A 19617-nucleotide genomic window follows, 5' to 3' on the forward strand; every position below is an offset into this window, starting at 1 on the left:
CCAGGAAGGAGGCATAAGAGACACGGGTTCGATCCCCGGGTCGGGAAGGTCCCCTGGAGGAGGGCATGGCAACCCACTCCAGTGTTCTTGCCTGGAGAATTCCACAGACAGAGGAGCCTGGTGGGCTACAGTCCATGGGGTCGCACAGAGTCAGACACGACTGAAGCAATTTAGCACAGCACTACTCTTACTCAGAAAATATATATATATATATCTCAAGTTCAGCAAAGATGACTGGACTCCCATAGTAGAGGAATATGCAGTTCTCAAGTCTGCATTCAAAACAGAGGTTACTGTTTCCATTCTTTTTACTGCTCCTCACAACTTTGTTTATCCCCACAACCCCTTTTCAAGGGCCCACATCCCCTAATGGCATATCAGCCTTCAGCCCAGTTGAGTCTGAGCCTTCAGTGGAACAAGAGGCTAAAGAGTCCCTATCCTTTCTGTTGCAGAGAAATTGCTCCTGTCATAACAGGAGATCATAAATATCACAAATCAATCAATAAATTCCCAAATATTATGCTGTCTTTGCCCAGAGGCCAAATACTAGGCTAAGAAAATGGGCTGAAGAAAAGGCTTGAATTTCTCTTGCAAAATGGCTCACGGATCTCTCTCATCAAAAGGAGAAGCTCATATGCTTTCAACAGGTGGCCCCGAAAAGCTTTCAACCTACTGGGCAGCTCAGTGGAGTGTGCTGAAGAGTCGGCAGATTAGGAGGGTGTAAAGGGCTATTTCAGCCAGAAGGGCATTCTTCTGGGGGTGTAATTTCTGTTTGTACATCTATCTATACGATAGATTCTCCATTACAGTAATTACTATGAATTATAGATAAGCACTGTGTGTAATGCTCTGCTCTCCATTTCCTACAAATCAAATTACCCAGGGTTATATTGGATTGTGGACATATTTAGAAAATCCTTTTATGGTTGTTTGTTAAGCTTCCTTCTGCCAGGAGGCTCCAATCTTTCCTTTGACCAGATGCCCCTAAAGAGCTGGCAGAGAAGGGCTGGTGTGGGGTGGGGTGGACAGGGCCACCTAGTCACCACCCAGGCTGGCATGAGGGCTCATAAGCCATCTTGCAAGGAAACAGCAGACCCTTAAATCTGGGCGCATGGTGTGTGTTCAAGGGTTACTCATCAAACGTCTTCATGGGTTATTTTCGCAAGGAGGCCACCGGGAAAAATAGCTTCTACTGAAAAGGGTTTCAAAACTGGACTCCCCAGACAATGACAGCTCTTTTCCTCAGGTGCTTGACAAGGGCTCAGATGAGCTGCACCTGCCATTATGGGTGGCGGAGGGGAAGGTACCCACAAATTAGGTGATACCTGCACATGGTTCTTGCTATGAAAAATTAATCCCCAAGTATTTAAACCCCTCAATCAACCTATCAAAGCTGATTCTGGGTACCTTCTCAGCCTTTTAGATCATAATGATGGGTTGTATGTATGTGTGAAGGTCAGAAGTCAGCCAGTAACCTGTAAAATCTTTATAGTTTTAAGGAGTTGCAAGGTCTGGAGCTACAGAGTAAGAAAACCCTAAGCTAAAATACCCACTGTTTCCTACCTTTTCTATAAGTAGCTCCAGATATAAGAGCTACATCAAAATTTATATCCCTTCCCCTAGGACTATTTTATAGGCAACAGTTGATTGTCACTTGGAATAAACCTTGCTCTGGTGTTAATGACTGGCTGAGATATCCTATAATGAAAACAGCTAACATTTATTCAGGGCTTACAGTGTGCTAGGGACTGCACTTCAGTGTTGTTTCACTTAATCTTCTCAACAACCTAGTGAAGTTAGTATTCAGTCAGTTCAGTTCAGTCATTCAGTCATGTCCAACTCTTTGCAACCCATGGACTGCAGCATGCCAGGCCTCCCTGTCCATCATCAATTCCCAGAGCTTACTCAAAATCATGTCCATTGAGTCAGTTATGGATACAACCATCTCATCCTCTGTCTCCCCTTCTCCTCCTGCCTTCAATCTTTCCCAGCATCAGGATCTTTTCCAGTGAGTCAGTTCTTCCCATCAGGTGGCCAAAGTAATGGAGTTTCAGCTTCAGCATCAGTCCTTCCAATGAATATTCAGCGCTGATTTCCTTTAGGATATACTGATTGGATCTGCTTGCTGTCCAATGGACTCTCAACAGTCTTCTCCAACACCACAGTTCAAAAGCATCAATTCTTCCATGCTCAGCTTTCTTTAGAGTCCAACTCTCACATCCATACATGACCACTGGAAAAGCCATAGCCTTGACTAGACAGACCTTTGTTGGTAAAGTAATGTCTCTGCTTTTCAATATACTGTCTAGGTTGGTCATAGATTTTCTCCCAAGGGGTAAGCATCTTTTAATTTCATGGCTGCAGTCACCACCTGCAGTGATTTTGAAGGTTAGTAATAGTACTTCTCATTCCCATGGGATAGGGAACTAAATGCCACTTCCTTAAATTTGCTCTTAAGAAGTGAGCTCAAATCCAGACCAGTGGCTCTAGAACCAGAACACTTCATCTTCTTTGTAACAGGTCACCCTCCATAGTGATAAACTGGGCGTCATCTACATAACTGTGTAAGTATTGTTATCTTGGACCATTAATTCTCGTATCTCCCCTGTCCCTCAGCTGTAAACCTGAGGAATTCAACTACCTCAGTGGTTTTCAAGATTCGCTCCCTTTGGCCTGATTGGGCAGAAGGGGAAGACGAGGCTAGGAGGATAGCAGGGTTCTCTATTCCCTCTCGCAGTGTCAACCGCAATACTTCTGCCTTTTTATATGCTAGATGTAGGCATAGATTTTATTTGGCAAGAAGGTTCTGAGTGTTTAAACCTTTTGAAACTCATAAGTCTGGAACAGAGATCATAAACTGCTCACCTGTGATCTAAATGCAGCCTGTAGTTTTGTTTTGTTTTGTTTTGTTTTTGGTCACTCCAAAGGCTCTTGTTTTCCTCTCTCTTGATGTATTCTTGCCACCTCTTCTTAATCTCTTTGGCTTCTTTTAGGTATTTACCATCTCTGTCTTTTATTGTGCCCGTCCTGACGTGAAATGTTCCCTTGATGTCTCCACGTTTCTTAAAGTGATTTCCAGCCTTTTCCATTTCCTTGTTTTCCTCTCCTTCTTTGCTTTGTCCACTTGCTGTTCTCTGGAACTCTGCATTTCCTCTTCTCCCCTGCCTTCTGCCTCTCTTTTTTCCTCAGATCTTTGTAAAGCCTCCTTAGACAACCACTTTCTTTCTTGCATTTCTTTTTCTTGGGAATGGTTTTGGTCACCGCCTCCTGTACAGTGTTGTGAAGCTCCGTCCATAGGTCTTCAGGCACTCTGTCTATCACATCTAATCCCTTGAATCTATCCATCACCTCCACTGTATAATCACAAGGGATTTGATTTGGGTCATACCTGAATGGCCTAGAGGTTTTCCCTACTTTGTTTAATTTAAGCCTGAGTTTTACAATTAGGAGCTAATGATCTGAGCCATCTGAGTCAGTTCCCAGTCTTGTTTTTGCTGACTGTATAAAACTTCTCCATCTTTAGCTATAAAGAATATCATCAGTATGATTTCAGTATTGACCACGTGGTGAGGTCCATGTGTAGAACAGTCACTTTTATTATTGGAAGACGGTCTTTGCTATGACCAACGCACTCTCTTGACAAAACTCTGTTAGCCTTTGCCCTGCTTCATTCCGTACTCCAAGGCTAAACTTGTCCGTTACTCCAGGTATCTCTTGACTTCCTACTTTTGCATTCTAGTCCCCTGTGATGAAAAGGAGATCTTTTGTGGGTGTTAGTTATAGAAGGTCTTGTAGGTCTTCATAGAACTGTTCAACTTCAGCTTCTTCAGCATCAGAGGTTGGGGCATAGACTTGGATTATCATGATATTGAACGGTTTGCTTTGGAAACGAACTGAGATCATTCTGTTGTTTCTGAGATTGCACCCAAGTACTGCTTTTTGGACTCTTTTGTTGACTATGAGGGCTCTCCATTTCTTCTAATGGACTCTTGCCCACAGTAGTAGATACAATAGTCATCTGAATTAATACATACTTAAAATTTGGACTTTTTTAAACATAAAAATTGAGCCTCTCTTGAAAAATTAGATGTGCAAGCGTGAGACAGACCTGCCCAAAGACCACACTGGATGGGATGGCATTCTGCAGCACCACACAGCTCCCACTCAGCCCACTTCACTCACAGTGTCCTTAACCAAACCCTGTAGACATTTGCATTTACAAATCTAGTTTAGATAATATCCAAGTCCTTCCTAGTCCTAAATATATTTCTAACTGAATTGTAAGCTTCTAAATGAAAATACTCTTTCTCATGCATACTCAGTATTCCTCACACTTCTTACCACCATTTCCCTCATCCCGGCCTCCATCTCCGTGCGCACACACACACACAGATGTGTGTGCACACATGCACACTCACAGTGTTCAACATGTAATAGAGGTTCAATAATTGTTCTTTGTGTTGAAAAATGGCTTTCTATAGCATACCACTCAGTCATATTTACATTTTCCTAAAGAATCGTGAGCCCCCAGTTTCTTAGCTCAAAGAAATGCATTTCTAATGGTGTATTTCATCATGCTGTATGTCAGGCAAGCCTGCAAAGAAATTCTGAGGTTGAAGGATTCTGTTTGTAAAGCAATTTGTTCCAATAATAAAGACGTACTCTGGTGCCTTAATTAATTGGAGCTTCTTATAAGAGTATTCAACAACACAAAAGGGTTTTGTGAAACACCCTCCGAGTTGAGGATATTTGGGAAGAAGAAAAATCCGACATGGCTGCAGTGGCCGCTGACCTTCCCGGCCCTTGGCTAGGAAGACTTGGTCGCTGTCCTCTCTGGCGGTGACTCAGCTCCCTCCCAGCTGCATCTACTGTTCTCCCTGCTATTAATTAGCCACCTCACCCTCCTCTCTCTCATTTTTTTCAGTTTCTGCTTGCTCATAAATTCTGTTTACTTTACCACTGGTTTACTCATCTCTCTTGCTGCCACAAGGCCTCTTCTTGTGGTTCTTCTCAGCTTATACTCCCTCCCCAAACCGACTACTTGATTCCCTCCCCAGATGCTCCAGTTCAAATTCCTGAGCTCGAACATCTGACCCAGCTCATCACCATTTTGCCTGTTCAGGCAGTTCTTCATGCCAAACCATCTCCCAGGATACTGGCCAGCTTGGGGACTGGCTGGGGATAGGACCACCCTGGCCCAATCAGATAGGTCTGTAGGAAGGGGCCGCATGCCCACCCGGGGCTGCTCCCACAGCCCACTTGTGGGTGAGGCACATCCCCTTAAAAGGAAACTCTTGGTATAGGAGCAGTATAAAGGACCTGTCCGGTAGGATCTTTAGGTTTCAGTTCAAATCACACAGTTTCTCCATCTTTGAGAGCGATTTCCCTCTGAAGCATAAAGCAAAGCTCAGACTATGTTTCTATCATGTTCTTATTTATGTGGACCTTTGCAGGAACCACCAGAGGATCTCTGTGGTCCTGGCGCGCTCTTTGATGACAACTTGCTCTCGCTCAGTAAGGCACGGCCTCTCAAAGCAGGGACTTCAGACGTTCTGTAAGCATCTGAGCCAACTCTTTTACACATTATCATCCGGGCTTAAGTTCCAGTGAATTATACTGACACCCAAATTCTTTATCAAGTCCCTTCCCATGGCTTCAAATAAAAATCTATGTGTTAAGGAATCCTAGCAGTATAAATCCAGCCCAGATCTCTCTCCTGAACTCCACGTCTACTTAATCCATCTCCACCTAAATATCCTAGAGTTATATTATGTTTCTTTAGTGCTGCTGAAAGTCACCATGCCCAAGTTAATTTTGCCTGCCTTTTTCCCAGTTAACGTACTCTTCAACTATTCAATTGCTCTAATAATATATTAGGGTGTCACCCTTGATTTTCACCTCTCTCAAGCCCATATACAATCAATAATTACCATTTCTGTTGACTATCACATTCCAAAGATCTCTTAACTGTGTCTCTGAAGCTCTCCTTCCACTACCAGTGTGGGCTAATTTTAATTTTCAGAGCCTGATACTCTCTGTCACCTCTAGTCCTTCACATAACAAAGCTGTTCCCTCTGACCAGAACACTATCCTCCGATCCACTGTTGTTTGCTATTGTTTAAATGCTAAGCAGTGTTCTACTTTTCACTACTCTTTGTGACCCCATGGACTATAGCCCATCAGATCCCCTTGTCCATGAGATTTCCCAGGCAAGAATAATGTAATGGGTTGCCATTTCCTTTCCAAGGGATCTTCCCACCCCAGGGATCAAACCTGGATCTCCTGCATTGGCAGGCAAATTCTTTACCACTGAGCCACTAGGAAAGTTCCATGAGACAAGGCAATAAGCTTCAGTTTCCTCATCTGTAAGATGGAGTGATGCTATCGATGTCTCTCGTGTTTCTGTGAAGTGTCTTACTCAGAAACTGCAAACCAAGTTCCTTGTGTTTCAGAAGTCTGCAGAGATAGCCCGTGAACCCTTCCCCTCCATGAGAAACTTATTTTCTCCCATAAGATTTTAAACCCCCTGAGAACACAGAATGTGCGCAAAAATCCTTTTGTATGCTCAGTGTGTCTTGAGTGGGGTGATACATTTAATACATCACCTACGTTCCAGATCGTTCCTTCTAGTACTTAACCTCACACTCACACACTGCTGTTCACAGTCCTCGTTAACACACTGATTCTCGAAAAATCATGATAATCACTCCCTTGCTGTTCCCCTTTCGTCCTCTCTTATTCTTTCTTGCTTTGTAGGGCTCTCCTGGAAAAAACCCAGACCTCTAAACAATCCATTAGCCCCATCCAAATTCTAAACTCTTTTTGTCTAACGAATTCCTATGCATCCTTCAAGTAACAAGTTGGAGTTACTTCCTCCTGGAAGCCCTCCCCTTGGCACACATGCTACTGAACTGTTTGCTCACTGAGACAGAACCATATCTGCCTCATTTAAGTCTGTGTTCCCAGTGCCCAGTACAGTAACTGACACATAGCAGTGGCTTGATAAATATTTGTTAAAGGAATAACAATAAGTCTACTCTGTAAGACTTATATGCCTTTAACCTGTTTTTCTTGAAAATGCATCCAGAGAATAAGTTGTGATTTTGATAAGTTTCAAAGGCATTTGGAAACAGCCAAAGACATGGACAATCTCAGACACAAAACAAAATGAGTAACATACAAATAAAAAAAGATGTGAAAATCAAATGAAGATGCAAGTCACATAGAGTCATATAAATAACTAAGATAGGTAGAATACAAATTCGGTACCTAACTGTGTTTCCCAGCCCATATTTCTAGGATGGTAGAAAATTCTCAAACCCCTGAGAATTACAGAATACCTTTTTTTCTCTTTCATTGTTCATACACTAACTCATACTTCTGAAAGTCAGATATTCAGATAACAAATAACCAAGTGTTGGAAGGAAAGTTACAAATTATAGTCATATGTCACAGTCCAAGCAAATGGCAGCCAAATTTCCCTATATAAATTGCAGAACTCTCTTATGATTTCACAAGATGTATTGAAAAGAAAAACAGTAAAAAGGAAATTCATTTTTTACTTAGCTAATATAGTATATGGGTAAAGGGTTCATGTTTAAACTGTTACAGATGAGTGAGTTTTTTTCCAGAAATGCAATTTTAACAAAGCATAATACCACTGAGATATTAAAACTGAATTTAAAATTTTTAAAAATTAGGTTAACACCCTCAGAGCAAATCATGCTAGTATCATATGCTTTAAATAATGTCACATTTTAAATGAATTTCTTAGCTAGCAACACAAAAACAGATTCAAAAGAAGGCATGGGGAAAACAGAGTCAGCCAAAAAAATTTTAGGAGGAAAATTACTTTCAACTGATTACAATCTATAAGCTAAACAAAAGTTTCTATGTGGGTGACCCTTTTATATTTTTTATGATTTTTTACTGTGGTTATTGCTGTTAATTGTTAGTAAATCCAAAGCTACCACTTTGAGAGCAAGACAAAGTGATCAAGCCATATTTTTCAAGTTAAACATGTATGATTTATTGCTAAGAATGAGTACAGTATTCAAGGCAAAAAAATTTGCTTTAAAAGCACCGGTTAATTATTGCTAGTTCTCATTATTCTTCCAACATATTTACATAACAGAACCCAGAATAAAATACTGGTGAGAGACCACCTCAGAGATTTATGTGCAAAGCCAAAATCTGCAGCCTGGCGCTTCTCTGAAGATACGCGTGAACACAACAGTTTTGCGTTGGGCCCTATTAAAGGATCTTTAGTTAAAGACTTTCACCTCTGAAGGTCAGATATAGCCCCTGGCCCCAACAGAGCATGAGAACCCCAATTCTCACCCACTATAAGAACAAATCTTCCAGTACCTCCCACTTAAATGTCCCGGGTGCTCTGATCATTCAAGGATGTGGGTTTTGTCATTTGCATATGGTTTTGCCCTGATCTCAATTTTTAAAAAGTAAAATATATTTTGCCACCTTCTAATGTGGAATTTTGAAATGTTCCCAGGAGAAAAATAAAACTTGCTCTGGCAAAGCCACTTGGGGATTATTAGTTGGAATCTTTTGACTGTAGTCAGAAATAAGTGAGCATCCATTCGTAGCAATCCTTATAACATTATCTCTGTTTGCCTTTTTATTATGTTTATAAGTGCTTTTGGAATCTTTTTTTAAAAAAAAGAGAGAGAGAAAGATCTAAGATCTTTTTTACTTTTTTTCCCCCCCTAAGTCAAGGAAAGCAAAGTTCCAAAAGTAACATATTTTGGTAGAATATATGAGGGACATGAAAAAAAAATCAAGTATAAGTCCTTGTGAAATGTATTCGTGATCATTGGAATTAGACCTCTTTCTAGGGTCACAGTGACTATCAAAACAGATGTGTGATATCTGTGTCTGTCAGGTGTCTCTTTAAAGCCTTCCATGGTTGACTTGTCCTTGTTCAGCTCAGAGTCATTTAAAAAATACTTTGAGAGCTAGCCGTGAGAATTACAAATCATTTTTCAAAGGTATGTACAGCTCTGCAAATTACAATGAGTTTACAGGTGCAGTCTTATTCTGTGTAACCTCGAGATGAAAGAGCTATCAAGGACACTGATGCTCATCGCTGCGTCGATGAAACCCTCATGAATTCAAAAATCGTGGCAATCATCTCTTTAATGGAAATAGAGTCTATGAAGTTGTCAAGCAGATGGCTTCCGATCTCCTCCTAAATGAGGAGGCCTTGGGAAATAGCGTGAGGGCTCCCACCGCAGTGGGCGGCAAGCGCAGAAACAGGCAATTAGGGGTCCTCACTCCCTTGACGACTTGCTGGAACTTGGAGGGGCAGAACGGGGTTGCCGCTCTGCTGGTCGGTTTCTTGTACCTCGGTTCACTTCAGGTTCATGGCCACTGGAGAGAATAGTCCCTTCTCTAATTTAAAGTCAAGGAAGCTTAAGTACAGAAAGGTGTCGTGACTTGTCTAAGAGCACTGAGCTAACAAACGCCATATCCAGATTCTCACTCAGAACGGAACCGAGGGAATTACCTGGCAGCCCGGTGGTTAGGGCTCGGCGCTCCCGCTGCAGGGGGCAGGGCCCGGTCTCCAGTCAGGGAGCTGTTCTACTGCGTGCCGCACAGCCAGAAAGAAGGGAAAGAGCACTTCCCCTAATGCTCCAGACACACACACGCACACATTCACACACACACATCCACACACGCAGACACCCGTCATAGAAAACCAGCTCATTTCCCGCTCATTCTTCCCATCTCTATGGACTTTTCAGCTCCTATCCCGGTACTTTGTTCTTCCTTTCACAGTTCAAGGCTTTCCTAAGTATTGGTGGCAGCGAGGTTTTCTGTGTGTGTGTGCGTCTGTGTGTGCGTGTGTGTGCGTGTGTGCGTGTCTGCGTGTGTGTGCATCTGTGTGTGCGTGTGTGCATCTATGTGTGTGTGCATGTGTGTGCATCTGTGTGTGCGTGTGTGCGTGTGTGCGTCTGTGTGTGCATCTGTGTGTGCATCTGTGTGTGCATCTGTGTGTGCGTGTGTGCATCTGTGTGTGTGTGTATCTGTGTGTGCGTGTGTGTGTGTGTTGGCTCAGCTGTGTCTGACTCCTGCGATTCCATAGTCTGTAGTCCGTCAGGCTCCTCTGTCCATAGAATTCTCCAGGCGAGAATCCTGGACTGGGTAGCCATGCCCTTCTCCAGGGGATCTTCCCAACGCAGGGATGGAACCCACATCTCCTGAGTGTTCTGCACTGGCAGGTGGATTCTTTACCACTGCACTAGCTGGGAAACGCACAGTTTTCTCGGTAGGTATTCCCTGACACTGGCCCTGGCATCGGCTACTAGGCTTGTCTGTGCTTCCCATTCTCTCTGTCCCCCCTTCTGTCCACTCTCCCTTCCTTTGCAGGCACCACCATCCATCCTTCTGCCCCGTGCTGATGTAGCTAAGCACTGTTAATGAGAACCCACGAACCCAGCTGACCTGGTCTCATGAATCCTACGTTGTCACTTGGCTTGCCCACGGCAGAGCAACGTAACTACTCCGCCCTGAGCACAGACAGCTCTCAGATCAGTATCTCAGGTCTTGACCCCTAATCCTGCTTCTAATGACGTGTTTTGTGTTATCTACAAAATAACTCTCCTTGGTGATCTGCCAAGATCCCAAACTAGTAATGACATAGCTGAGCCCAGTGGCCTCTGTCTCAAACCCTTGTCCCATTTAAGCTTGTCTCCTGTGGTCAGGGGGCACCATTACCCACCTGGGCACACTGAGTGTCAATGCGGGGTCCTCTTCAGCCTGTCTCCAAAATCCAGTCTTCCTAAAATTTGGGGTTCATGTGTTCACACCACCACCTGCTTGTTCCCACAGCTGCACAACTCCCAGCTTTAGTCCTGAAAGCCAACAAAAGAACGCCCCTCTTCCTAGATTCTCCAGACCCCATCTTCTCATCACACAGAGCAAGCGCTGTGTCCCCACACTGAAAACCTCAGTGCTGATCAGGGATCCTTGATCGTCTGACCCCCTCCTGCTTCTCCAGCCTCCACTCTGGCACTAGTTTTTTCCTTCCGTATCCCCTCACGTAAAATCCTCTTTTTACTTCTGACACTTTGGATGTTCTATCACTTTTCCTGGAATGTTCTTTACCCCACACTAGCCAATAGCTACTCAGAAGATTCTTCCAGCCTCCATTCTAATTAGATTTTCTTATCACGCCCTGTTCTTTTCTTCTATTGCCCTTATCACAGTCTTTAATTATCTGTTTCTGAGTAAACAGATCTTCCCAACTGCTTATTGAAGTAAATGGAAGAGCATTCCCGAAATATCAGAGAAGAGAAAGATGGCGGCCCATGACACTGGAACAGAGCCAGTTTAACTGGACATGACGCTAAAGGAAGGCTGAAGAGGCAGGTGAGCTGGTACTGTGGGGCAAATATCTAAGTTCCTGGTGAGAAGTTTGGCTATTAACCTACTAGTAATGGAAAGACAATGAATAGTTCAAAGCAGATAAGTAGTATGATCAGACTTGTATCTGTAAATCACTCTAGATGAAAGGTAAGAAATGAACTGGAGGGGATAAGAGTGATGACTAGACAAACTTGGAGGTTCCTGCAGGTGATTTGAACTATGAACTTGCTGTGAGGGTGGAGAAGATAGATAGTTAATAGAAGTACTTCTGCATTAAAATCAATAAGCTTTATCAAGGCAGTTGGAGAAGGAAATGGCAACCCACTCCATCTTCTGCCTGGAGCATCCCATGGACAGAGGAGCCTGGTGGGCTGCAGTCTTTGGGGTTGCAAAGAGTCGGACACCACTGAGCATGCACACATCCAGGCAGTATGGAACAGTAGGCGTGGGCGGGGGAGATGAATATTGATGAATTTTGCTTTAAATAGGTTTCACTGGGAATCTTCCAAAGAAGACAAGTAAACATACAGGTAGGCAATTGGATCTACTTGTATGCATATGCAAACTTGAAAATACTCAACAAAACAGAAATGTTCGAAGTTGTGATGTAGCCTAGAGATGTGGAATTGATATAAATGTGAAATGAGAAGACAGGGTTGCCTAGGACATTCTCATTGCCTGCGTTGCCCCAAAACAATCTTCCTGCCGAGCCTTATTCTTTCAAAACATTAAAACCCTTATTCAAAACTCACATTTTCCATGAAGCCTTCCCAGATTCACGTTGCCTTTATCCTATCATTCTAATAACACTCATTACCCTTGCGAAAGTTATTGTTGGCTGCATATATGTTTATGAGACTCTCCTCATGCCAATATTATGTTGCAAGCTCCCAGAGGACAGGCGTCTTATTTCTTGTTTCGTTAATTATGTATATCGCTCATTCAATTGATATCTTTGACAAGCCAACTCTATACCTGCTAGTAATATATACCTATTTAGATTTTATAGATTTTGACTTTCCTCTTGTCCCAGTTTCAGTCATTTATGTAAATATTTTTGTTTTGGCCATTATTATGTGTGTAACTAAAGAAGATGTAATCCTATGATTTAGTCAAAATAGAGGGTTGGAATTATAGCTAGCCAACATATTGACCAGAAGAACATTAAGGCAAAAATTCTATCAGAGCATAAAGCCAGCCAGTGTCTTCCATTACCATTTCCAATTCCATTCCATTGGTGTGGTTAGGTGCTTTATAGCCCCATCTCTGATCCTACATAATGTGGCCTACACAGACAGTTCCCATCCACTTAGCCTTCCCTAAGAACTGACAGCAGTCAAGAAGCATCCCTGACAAAGTGATGTTGAGCACCCACAGCAGCTGGTCCCCGCAGCCCACTGGTGGCTTGTAAGAGAGAGGGCTCTGAGACTGCAGATGGCATTCCATCAGATCAGTCTCTCACTGAAGCCACTGAGTTCATTTTCTCAGATTTCGCCTGAACTGGGTGGGTGATGATAGCGAAAGGAAAGGTGGCTACCTCTAAAAATTTTCGATCAGATTTTTATATCACCTGACATCAAGTCAATTAGTGATCCTTTCTTTCTGACTGGCACATGGCAGGTTTTCAAAACACACTGCCTGAATGATTTAAAGAGTGAAATTAACATGAACTGAATACATAAATAGGCAATGCATTATCTGTTTGGGCCTTTTTTTTTTTTTAACAATACCAGGGTATTGTTTTCATCAGTATGCTAAAGATGAAACCAAAATTCAAAGAAGTTGGTTAATCTGCTCAAAGTTAGATGGCTTGTCAGTAACAGAGTGAGAATCTGAACACAAATCAAAATTTTTTCTCCGGGTGAGAGTCTCCATATTGGCAAGTTGAGGTTACTGCTCCAACCATCAGAAAAGCATAATGATGAGAGAATGTCAGTGGCTGGAAAGGTAGAAGGCTCTCGCACGCCTACCTTTGGGCTCTTCAGCCTTGATCAGGGCAGACTCAGCATCATGTGAGGCTCTTTAGCAGTCCACATTATACTACTGGCACAATTTCTCCGAGCTCCACCCCCTTCACAGAACAGATGATGTTCTGTACAAATATATAAAGCTAATCAGTTGAATAAAACTGTATAATGAGCCCAGATCACTGAATCAGATTTAAGTGTTCCTCTGTTTGAAGTGAGTCACATCTTACAAGTTCAGAGTCCACCTTACATGCGTACACAGCAAGTAGTTTTATCTCCTAGGCTGGCTTCAATTCAAGAGAAAGGTCCTAAAATTTTTCTTCTATTGGAAATTCAGTAAGTGCTTCATGCTTAGGGATTCTTACAAAACACCTATTACATTGTTTCTAGCCAGTTAAAAAGAGTGGCTATCACTTCTGATTAGTTATAAAAGGAGCGTAGCAGACCCGTCACCTAGTTTATGGTGTCTTAGTTAAGAATCGGAGAAGGCAATGCAACCTAGTTGAGAATACAGAATAAATAGGCCATTATCCCAGCGCCACCCACTGTTGCCTACTAGTTCTGTGGCTTTGCAAGTTACTTAATCTTCATTTTCTCACTTGTACAATTAGTAAAAATACTAACCTTACATTCTTGTAAGTATTCAGTTCAGTTCAGTTCAGCTCAGTCGCTGAGTCATGTCTGACTCTTTGCGACCCCATGAAATGCAGCACGCCAGGCCTCCCTGTCCATCACCAACTCCTGGAGTTCACCCAAACTCATGTGCATTGAGTCAGTGATGCCATCCAGCCATCTCATCCTCTGTCGTCCCCTTCTCCTGCCCCCAATCCCTCCCAGCATCAGGGTCTTTGCCAATGAGTCAACCCTTCGCATGAGGTGGCCAAAATATTGGAGTTTCAGCTTCAGCATCAGTCCTTGTAGTATTAAATACTGATAATTATTGTTTCATTACAATTTATAGCTAAATACGTTTAAAATTCCCCTTACGCACAGTGAAAAGTGAAACCCATTTCATAATGATTTGTGGTGCATTTATTTTAAGGGGAAAAAATCTGTAAAAGTATGAATCACTGATGTAGAAAAATTTAAAAATGCAAACATCCATTCACCTCAGCAAATAAATTGTGGATTGTGTGTATGTGCGGTGATAACAATGAGTATTACAATGCAGTGGTATGTATTTTAAATTAGCAATGTCAGAATTTTACAGAGATAACACTTCTAAGAATGATATGAACATTCTTATACTAAAAGATTGCTGAAAACTTCAAAATGCTAGTCTTCCAGAATGCAGAAACCTTTGAAGTCTTTAACAATAGACCCTGCATTACTATATTCATTTCCTGGGGCTGCTGTAACAAATCACCGCAAACTGCATGGCTTAACACAGCTGAAATGTATTTCCTTACAGTTCTGCCAATCCGGGATCGAGTGTCAGCAAGTCCACACCCTCTCTTGACACCTTGGGAGGCAGTCCTTCCCTGGCTGTCTCAGCTTCTGGTGGCTTTCAGCAGTCTTTGTGGATGCATCGTTTCAATCTCCGCCTCCGTTTTCACATAGACGTATCTCTGTGCCTGTGTTTTCTGTCTCTCATAAAGACATTTGTCATTGAACTTGGGGCCTACCTCAGTAGCCCAGGATGGTCTCATCTCTCAACTCTTAACCTGATTACGTTGCAAAGACCCTTTTCACAGATTCTGGGAATTAGGACATGGACATACCTCTTTAGGGCCACTGTTCAACCCACTCTTGTTGTTCAGTTGCTAAGTCATGTCCTACTTTTTGCAGCCCCACAGAGTGCAGCACAGCAGGCTTCCTTGTCCTTCAGTATCTCTCAGAGTTGGCTCAAACTCATGTCCATTGAGTGGGTGATGCCATCCAGCCATCTCATCCTCTGTCATCCCCTTCTCCTCCTGCCCTCAATCCCTCCCAGCATCAGGGGCTTTTCCAGTGAGTTGGCTTATCCCATCAGGAGGACAAAGTACTGGAGCTTCAGCTTCAGCATCAGTCCTTCCAATTAATATTTAGCATTGATCTCCTTTAGGATGGACTGGTTTGATCTCCTTGCACTTCAAGAATTTTCCAAGATTCTTCTCCAGCTCCACAATTAGAAAGCATCAATTCTTTGGTGCTCAGGCTTCCTCCTGGTCCAACATTCACATCCAAACATGACTACCAGAAAAATCATAGCCTTGACGACACAGACTTTTTTTTGGCAAAGTGCTGTCTCTGCTTTTTAATACACTGTCTATGTTTGTCTTAACTTTTCTTCCAAAGAGTAAGCATCTTTTAATTTCATAGCTGCAGTCACTGTCTGTGACCTATAAAAATTTATTACAATCTTATAATTTTAACCATAATAAATTATAAAAAGTAGCAGCTCTTACATATTAAGTAAAATGTATTCATTCTTTCATCTATGTAATGCTGACAAAATACCTTCCTCTTGCAGGCAGCATTTTAGACAATGGATGTTCCCTTGGAATCAAGTAACCATGGTCCATACTGCCTTCATGGACGTTATAGAGTCATCTGAGAGATGTTCAGTTATTAATAACAACTAAATATGTACTTATAATATATTGTGGCTACTCACATGGGGAAAAGGACAAGGTCCTATACAAAGAATAACTCTAGGGAGAGTATTCAGGGAAGGCTGCTTCTGTGGAAACTTTAAACTAGGAAGACTTTTGAATATGAAGGCCTTGGGCACACAAAGAATTAGGGAAGAAGGGAATTTGCAGAAGAAACAACGTATGCAAAGGTCATGAAACATGAAAAGTTGAGGCAGTTCCCAAGGACCAAACACACAGCAGCGCTGGAGAGAGACTGAGTGGAGAAGGCCTGGGGCCGTGTTCAGAGGGGTGGACAGGGGCCCAGAGCAGACGTTGCCTTGTATGTCAGTAACGGCAAGGAGTCCGGTTTTATTCCTAGAGAGAGAGGAAAGTTGTAAAGTAGAAATTTGGATTTTTAGAGATGACTCTGCTTGCCAGGTTGAGAATAGGCAGGAAAAGGTGGAAACAGTGCAATGGCCCAGACTAGAGGCAGTGGTGACTTGGACAAGGGGATTAGAGGGAGAAAAGACAAGAAGGTGGATGGGGCAACATTCACAAAGGGAAATAATCCTGCAAAATAAAACTTCATGACGGATTTACATGATGACAAGAGAGAAGACTATCAATTGCAGGCACCTGGCTTATACAACTAGATAAATTGTGAAAGCATGTAATGAGATAGGGAAAGCTGCCAAAGGCATCAGATTACGCAGTATTGTTTAGTAGTTGAATTGTGTCTGACTCCTTTGCACCCTCATGGACTGCAACCCGCCAGGTTCCTCTGTCCATGAGATTTCCCAGGCAAGCACACTGGAGCGGGGTACCATTTTCTCCTCCAGGAGTTCTTCCCAACCCAAGGATCAAATCTGCATCTCATGCTTTGCAGACGGACTCTTCATCACTGAGATACCGGGGAAGCCCTGGAAGATTATTTAGTTCAGTTCAGTTCAGTCGCTTACTTGTGTCCAACTCTGCGACCCCACAGACTGCAGCACGCCAGGCCTCCCTGTCCATCACCAACTCCTGGAGTTTACCCAAATGCATGTCCATTGAGTCAGTGATGCCATCCAACCATCCTCATCCTCTGTCATCCCCTTCTCCTCCTGCCCTCAATCTTTCCCAGCATCAGGGTCTTTTCGAGTAAGTCAGCTCTTCACATCGCGTGGCCAAAGTATTGGAGTTTCAGCTTCACCATCAGTCCTTCCAATGAACCCCCAGGACTGATCTCCTTTAGGATGGACTGGTTGGATCTCCTTGCAGTCCAAGGGACTCTCAAGAGTCTTCTCCAACACCACAGTTCAAAAGCATCAATTCTTCAGCACTCAGCTTCTTTATAGTCCAACTTTCACATCCATACATGACCACTGGAAAAACCATAGCCTTGACTAGACAAATGGGAATATTGTTTAAAAGTGAAAGTGAAAGTGAAGTTGTGACTGACTCTTTGCGACCCATGGACTGTAGCCCCCAGGCTCCTCCATCCGTGGGATTCTCCAGGCAAGAATACTGGAGTGGGTTGCCATTTCCTTCTCCAGGGGATCTTCTGGACCTAGGGACCAAAACCAGGTCTCCCACATTACAGGCAGAGGTTTTAACCTCTGAACCACCAGGGCAGACCCAAGGAGTCATTTAATATTTATTTAGTGAGACATTTAATTTTCTGTCAACTTGCCTAGGTCATAGTATCCAGATATTTGATCAACACCAGTCTAGATATTGCTTGGAAAGTATTTTTTTAGATGAGATTAACGTTTAAACCAGTAGACTTTGGAAAAAGCAGATTGCTCTACACAGTGTATGTGGGCCTCATCCAATCAGCTGAAAGCTTTAAGACAAGGAGACTGAGATCTCCAGGAAGAAAGAATTCTGCCTCCAGACTCCACCTGCAACGTTACTGCCTCCCTGAGTCTCTGGTCTGCCAAACTGCCCCTCAAACAGTGGACTAGCAAAGCCCCCACAATCAGATGGACCAACTTCGTGAAAATCCCCTTTTCTCTTTTTCTCTAGATATAGACATATAGATTTGTCTGTTTCTCTGCAGAACTTTGAAAAATACATATAATAATGATATAATTTTGTAAGACAAAACATATGTGCATGTAAACAAAACTTGGAGAAAATATACCAAATATTACTGTTTGAGAAGCTTTATGACTGCCTATGATACATCTAAATAAAAATGTCAAGTAAAGAACTGAATATACAGGTCAGAAAACAGGGCTATATTGTTATCATCTGTCAGCATCTGAATACATTTTAAAGCATGGAAATGGATGAGACATTTAACCACTGAGAAATTTCCAGAAGTTGTTCTATTTTATATATCTCATTTCACTTAAAGCTTACAACTTAAAACTCTAACCTTAAAGCTTAAAACTATAAATTTACTGGTGTGGAATTGAGACTCAGAAAATTTTTGGTCTAGAGTCACATAGGTAAAATTCAAACCTAGAATGACTAACCCCAAAGCCGATGCTCTTAATTACTATGATGTTATTTTCTTTTCCTTTTTTTAGTTTCAGTTTATTTTATTGGAGGCTTTAAACCCAGTTTTAACTTTGTAAATAAAAGATTGAACAAATAGTTTAGTAAAACAATAATATCTTTTGGAAACTAATTTCTAAACACATATATTAATAGATAGCTGAAGTTTTTTAATGCCATTTAACACAGTGATTCCACTTTCAAAATCTATCCTAAGGAAATAAACAGAGGGGAAGATAAAGATGCTTTGCATAGAAATGGTCATTACAGATTACATAATCTTGGAGATCTGGAATAACTTAAATATCCAAAAATATCTATCCTAAGGGAATAAACAGAGGAGAAGATAAAGATGCTTTGAACAGCAATGGTCATTACAGATTACATAATCTTGGAGATCTGGAATAACTTAAATATCCAAAAAGATCCTAAATATCCAAAATAACCTAGTGTTTAATATGTAATCACTGAAAAATAATTATTCTCAAAAATCTTTTAAAATATTAGAAAATGCTTTAAATGTAATATTAGCTGGTAAAGCACATATACTTAGTAATAATCAAATATATTTGTTTATAAGCATGTAAATATTTATAGAAAATATGTCAAATATTGCATGTTTACATCTATACTATAGGATTGTGACCAATTTTTATATTCTTCATATTTTTAACTACTTTCCAGACTTTTCTACAATGAATATATATTACCTTGAAATCAGAGGGAAAAAAAAATCTTTGTTTCACTTTTAATAAACCCTGAATTTCAAAATCCAGGAGCAAAAGCTGTAAAGCTTCTATTCTCTAGCTAAGCAAGCCATTTAATATGTTAGCTTCAGCCATAGCATGCATTTATATTTTTATTAAAAATTTTAATGAGTTTTAAAATACTGATCTTCCAGAGTTTTAAGAATTAATGTTTATATTGTGCTTGGGATCATTGGATGAAAGGTGTTACATAAATACAATGTATTATTATTAAGTGTTGTTAAAGTAAATTGAAGACAAAGCATGTAATAAAAATTTCCCTGTGGCAAAAAATCTGAGATCCATATATGGTACCATAGTGTTTAAATCACATTTAACTGTGAACGTACCAACATTAACATGAAAATGTTTTTGCTGTGGTCTGGAATCAGCAATGAATATATACTGTGTAGCATGCCGGTTTTAATTATATATCACATTTTATAGTAGATATTGAAATCGTAGACCACAAGATTTTAT

This window comes from Budorcas taxicolor, chromosome 7, assembly GCF_023091745.1.
Source record: "Budorcas taxicolor isolate Tak-1 chromosome 7, Takin1.1, whole genome shotgun sequence".
Lineage (NCBI taxonomy): Eukaryota > Metazoa > Chordata > Mammalia > Artiodactyla > Bovidae > Budorcas > Budorcas taxicolor.